The following is a 6,534-nucleotide window of genomic DNA, read 5'->3' as shown; positions in this document are numbered from 1 at the left end:
TTTTCAAAACAACCTTCGAAACCTTTTGCAGTTAAGATCATGGACAAAAAAAAGTGTGTATGCTTATCTATTGCTTAAATGAACAAAACTAAACATATATAAACATATATAGAAAGTAAATTTAGGGATTAAGATTAGCAACAAAAAAAAAAAAAAAAAAAAAAAAAAAAAAAAAAAAAAAAAAAAAAAAANAGGACACAAAATTTGGAGACATATCTATGAATTTAATAACAAAAGCTTATAAGGATGTTTTGAAGCTTACCAAACTTGTTTTTTACCCAAATTTAAAATTTTAAGAATTGAAATAAATAAATAAATTCAAAGTCCAAATTATAATTGAAACAAACCTATAATTAAGAATATTTTTTTTATAATTTTAACCAAATAAATACGTAGATATATAAAAGTTATGGTTTCTTGATAAAAATTTTTATTCGAAACAAGTCATGTTATATTATATATTTTTAATAAACTAAAAGTAAGAGAGTATTATTAATTAGTAATTATTTAATGGTTAGGTAGCATCTAATAAATTTTTAAATCATTGAAAATTAAGAATCAATTAGATAAGTGCTCTCCCTTTTAGTAGTCAATAAGTAGAGAATCCTTTGGACTATTAAATTCTTTTAAATAAGCATGGTTCCATTTAATCCCCACCAATAAAATTCAATGCATTATTTATGTTTATAAATTTATATTTATATTATATCATTAATTATCTCTTTTATCTATATATATATTTGTGAAATTTTAACGATTAATTAAGGTGATAATTAATGAACTGATTATTGTCAAATAGTAAAAATCCTTTAGGGGAGTTTATATATATATAAAAGAAGTTGATATAAATTATTTAAATAATATTTTTAATTAAAATTTTAACTATATTTATCAATAAGTTTTAATTATTTTATTATTAATTAATTAATTAATATTTGTTTACGAAAGATTAATTTATAGTTTCAATAAATAATTTCTTAGGTTAATATATATTATTGGTAGAAATGGCTTGTAACGACCTAGATTTTTGTTAGCCTAAAATCGCTATCATCATAGTAATGTGTTCTCTTATGCGGAAATAAGCATTTAAATCATCATCGTAAAACATTGTCATAGACTTACATGTTTTAAAAAAAAGTCGTTCAAAGAAAATATTAAATAAAACAAAACAAATATTGAAAATGAAAAATGCCTTATACTAACTATAGTATAATAATTTAAATGTCACTATCCTATGCATGTGTCATGATCTTACTTGCAATTGTCATCGCCACTATACAAATGTGACCTAAAAAATAGAAGTACCACACTACCGAATATTTTAAGTAACCCCACTATTGGGATCACTGAATGCAAACACATGTCATTCATGATTAGGGACCATTATTTCTATGAGTGAAACGACCCACAACCGCTTAAAACCTCTTCATTCTCAAACCCTCGTAACACCAATTCAAATATCCATTATCCGCATTAGTTCAAATATCCATTATTTCCATAAGATGAGCATTAGTTCGGGTCAGGTTCCATTATCCACATCCAAATATCCACGAAATCATGCTCTCTACGATCCACAAGTTAGGTCCAATCACACCTCAGCCCAACTAGTCAGACAGCGTCTACTGCGGCCTACTCAGTTACTCACGAGCCAAACACACAATCACGACCCAAGCGAAGATGTTAGCTCAGTTGTGACACAACCCGCCGCCCCAGCGAACCGACCCAAAGACTTGCGCTTCGACCCGATTACGAACCACGCCTTCTTCAACACCACACATGGCCAGCACATGATCAGCTCTCAGTCGCGGCTCCTTGCGGCATGACTCAGCTTCATAATTTGGATCAGGTAGACTTGGTGGCTCGACTTGATGGCTTGATGACTTGGCTTCTCGGCTTAGACAACTCGGTATACAAATTATATACTGGTTCTTAGGTTTTTGACCCTCCTGAATCTATTTTCGGTCCTGTTTAAGGCATTTGAGGCAAGTATGACTCATAGTTACCAAGTTTAATTGGTTTTAGGGATTATGTTAGAATTAATCATCATGGTTAGCTAGGTTAAGATATTATTAGGCCCTACATATGTTATATGAAATTTTATATTTGAGAATTAGGCGTTGGATTATAGTTTCGAGGTGACAACCAAATTGTTAGTGGCTTTGGTCAAGAACGACCAAGTAAGTGGTCTTACTGTTGGAGTTAGCTTATTGACTGATGTATGATGATGTATGCCATGTAGCTTCTGCATGTATCATATTATACGTGTAATGCTTATGTTATGTGATGCTTATATGTTCTTTGTATTGTCATGAGATGTATGCCATGTATATGATATAAACAATTTGATCACTAAATTGTACATGTGGAGATATGTGAGTGGGGGCGTCCAATGCAATGAGTATTGCATAAGATCGGACCATGAAGAAAACCACTCTCACTTTATAATGTCGTTTACTGTTGAGACTGATTTTTTCATTCGATGACCTAGGTAACTTGATCTTAATCCTGAACTATCTATGAACTTGTTTATTCGGAATTATCCTTAGATTTGCATGGGTGAGAGTGGCCCGAGTTCGCCGACTCAATAAGCCTCTCATTTCAAGGGTAAGACTGGATGAATAGCTGGGGACATAGGGTGTAAGATAGAATTCACTCCTACCCGCTTTTAGGGATAGTAGAGAGGTTGTTCCCTTAAGTACTGACTCCAAGTCTTGAACAAGGGGCCCCACCCTCTCATTGGCCCGAGAGGGATTCGGTTTGGTGGTTGGGCCACAAACCAATTGTTCATTAGAGGATCAGTGAGACTTAAGGATCAAGAAATAACTTTTGGGGTAAAATGGTAAATTGACCCAACTCTAGTTATGAACAACCTGTGAAAAATCCGACTTACTAATCATGGTTATATCAAATGACAGAAATATATCTATAGTGAGGGGAGTGGAACTACTAGGCTATAGTGGAGTGTCCTAATAGTTAATGAATGTTTGTTAACAAGGTTAATGAGTTTAGCCGGTTAATCTCGGATCGTTGGAGCCCATGATCTGTAGGTCCATTAGGTTCCCCTGCTAGCTCATATCGGACTTTAACCTTAGAATAGTGTGACGAGTGAGTTTGAAATGTTCGAATTCAAATTAAGGAATATACGCTAAATATATACGATATATTTAACTGCATTTTGTTTTAATTATGAATTAAACAAAAAAAGAGAGAATTTGAGATATTTAAATAAGATTTAAATATTTTAATTATGAATAGGGATTCATAATCCGTATGTGCCCGAATTGATTGAGATTGACATTTGATTTAATGTTAAATATTAATTAAATTGTTTAATTAATCATTTAATATTATTTTGATTTGAAATTAATTATTTAAATGAATTGTTGAATTAAAATAAAGAAAGTCAAAATATTGACTTGAAAAATCCATTTTTGAGTTAGTGGAATAATGAGTGTCAATATAAGGTTTAACTAAACTTGCACGTTTGCCAAATAAACTCTACAAATAGTAGAATTTTGAGTGTCAAAATTTGGTTAACTCAAACATGCTTGCCTCATAATTCCACAAATTTTGAGTGTCAAAATTTGGTAATCCCAAATTTGAATGAACATGCAAATATGGTATATGGAAATTCTTCTAAAAAACTTTGAGAAAATCTTTCAAAACTCTCTTTTACATATACTAAATTCCTATCAAATTTAGTCACTCACCGGATTCCACAATCCCATTCTAAGGCCGGAGAATAGTAAGGAAGACACTAGTGGTGGTTCGAAACCGGTTCGTGAGGAGAAAGAAATTTGAACTACAAAATGTTAGTATTCAAACTCATTGAGTTTTAATACTTTTGAACATGCTAGCTAATTTACTCTAATTGATGTAGAGGGGTTAAGATCCAAATTGCTTCTGCACGTGTTATAGTAACACCATCAGGCCAGTATCGAACTACATGTAATCGAACACCAAAGCCCACAATTGAGGCCCAAATCCATCGTTCTATCCCAAATATGCAGCAACCATGATTCGTGTGCCTGTTTCTCCTGACCAAAATTGCGCCTCAACCGGAGAGATAAGCCGCAACATGCCTCGTTCCCATTGAGCCATGTGTTGACCCGCAGCAAAAAGAATCCTTCAGCTTCATGGCTCGGCTCAGCGCAGTCTTTCACTTCAAAAATGGTTTAGACAGCTCGGTTTAGCAAATTGGACACTGACCTCTACATTTTTACCTTCTCAGAGCCAATTTTGACCCTAATTAAGGTCAGTTTGATGCCATATTTTACAACTTCAAGTTGAATTTAATTTAGAATTGTGAAATATTAACGAAAGGAACGGGATCACCTAATAGGAAATGAACTCAAATGACACTTGGTGCATCCTTAGAGGAACGGAAGCTAACCTAATTTAAATTAGGGAGAACACCAGCTAAGGCCAACCAAGGAAGTGACCTTACTATAGGATAGACTAGTTATTTGCTTGATGTATGACGACACATACCTAGTGGCACCGGCACGTATCCTTTATGCTTTATAATTATGACGTATGACGTATGATCTATGATGTATGATGACATGTATGAGTTGTATGATGGTGTTTGATGATGTGTTATGATGCTTATGACGTATTTCGATAGCGTTATGATGATGCATGATGTTATTTCCTAAATATGACGTTATTTTCCATATTAAGTTGAGATGCATGTTGTGAATGCCATATTGCATTATGTTGATAATTTGCCCTAGGGCACAACCCTACAAAATATTATTTATGATATTAAGATGGAAAGCTAATGCACATATATTACTAATAGTAATATAAGGATGAAACTAGGGTTGTGTCATAAAGACGTTTTAAAGACGAGAAACTATAGGGACCTCATGCATTTCTGTACATCACAATACTTCCCCTTTTATGATGATGAGTACAGACGCATACACTACGATGATGATGATGATCATGCCGAGCATGACACTCAGGGGTTGCTGACCTCCAAACGTCGCTACGAATAGTTAAATCGACTATGATGGGTCCAAGGGGTGTGAACTGACGGGAGATTCACACTCACACATGTGGGTCGTGTGCAGGAAAGTACTGCACATCCAATTTAGTCCGAATTGGACACCACCCCTAGGATGTTTTAATGATAAGTCCCTAGAGAATTATTGCATGTGCTTGTATCTTTTCACGGCCCCTATAATGGGGCCACTTACTAAGTATTCTTTGAAATACTCAGGCCGTGTGCTACATCATTTTTCAGGTAAAGGCAAGAGGTCCCAATACGTTTGACAGTGGCATTAGAAATTAGAGACCATGACACGTGCATAGGCTAGAAACATATTTAATTACCTAGACTTAGGTTAGAATAGGTTGTTATGCCTTAAATGTTTTAAATTTATTTAATTATCATTTTCAATTTCATTTCTGAATTATGTTTTGAACACGGAAGACCATGACAGTATTTTCCATAATGAAGTATGTTTATTTTGAACTTTATGATTTAAATGATGATTCTTTAAGAGTTATATTCCGTATATGAGCTTAGACTAAGATGATAATAGCGATTTTAGGTAGCTGAAACCTAGGATCGTCATAAGGGTCAATGTTGAGCCCACGCCAGAGCCTATTTTTGGTGTGGAAAGAAAGGTCACATGGCCAGTGACTGCCCAAGAGGTAGCACAAATAATCTTGGAAATCAGTAGATAGATCTAAACATTGCGGATCGTTCTACTCAGAACCGTCCTCCCGCAAGAGCTTATGCCTCTATTAGTAAGGACACTGGTAATCCTGATGCGGTGGTAATAGGTACAATATCTATTCTTGGTCACCTTGTTTTCCCACTGTTTGATTCAGGATCTACACATCCATTTATATCTATTATTTTCATCAGTTAAGCAAAATTTGTATTAAAACCTCTATTGCATGAATTCTCTGTTAGCACCCCGACAAGGGTGGATTTGATTGTTGCTTATAGGGTAAAATATGGTTAAGTGATAGAATCAAGAGTTAGCTTCGAGGTAGACCTAATGGTAGTTGGCATGATTGTTGTTTACACCACCATCCCAGACTAGTTTCAAATTCAAGGGTACATTTCGGAGAGTTATGCCTAAGTGATATCAATGATGAAGAAAAAAAGTTGGTTTAGCACGGAGCGTGAGTTATATTAGCCAGCTCCATGAATACCAGAAAGGAAGAAACTCCCTTAGCCCAAGTGTTAGTTACAAATGAATTCCTAGGTGTGTTACTAGAGGATTTTCCAGGAATTACTCCGACATGAGATGTTGATTTTAGAATAGAGCTACAACTAGATACCGATCCTATCTCTAAGGCCCTGTATCGTATGGCACCAGCTGAACTGAAAGAACTCAAGACACAACTACAAGAGTTGTTGGATAAAGGATGGCTCGATGCGCTTGTACATTGTGAATTGTGAATGGAGCTGAACAAGAGAACATTGAAGAACAAGTAAACCCTTCCACGCTGTAGCACCCCAATATTTAAAAAAAAAAAAAAAAAAAAAAAAAAAAAAAAAAAAAAAAAAAA

The sequence above is a fragment of the Cucurbita pepo genome, chromosome LG13, assembly GCF_002806865.2.
Source record: "Cucurbita pepo subsp. pepo cultivar mu-cu-16 chromosome LG13, ASM280686v2, whole genome shotgun sequence".
NCBI lineage: Eukaryota > Viridiplantae > Streptophyta > Magnoliopsida > Cucurbitales > Cucurbitaceae > Cucurbita > Cucurbita pepo.
The sequence above is the reverse complement of the archived record's forward strand: the minus strand, read 5'-3'. Positions refer to the sequence as shown.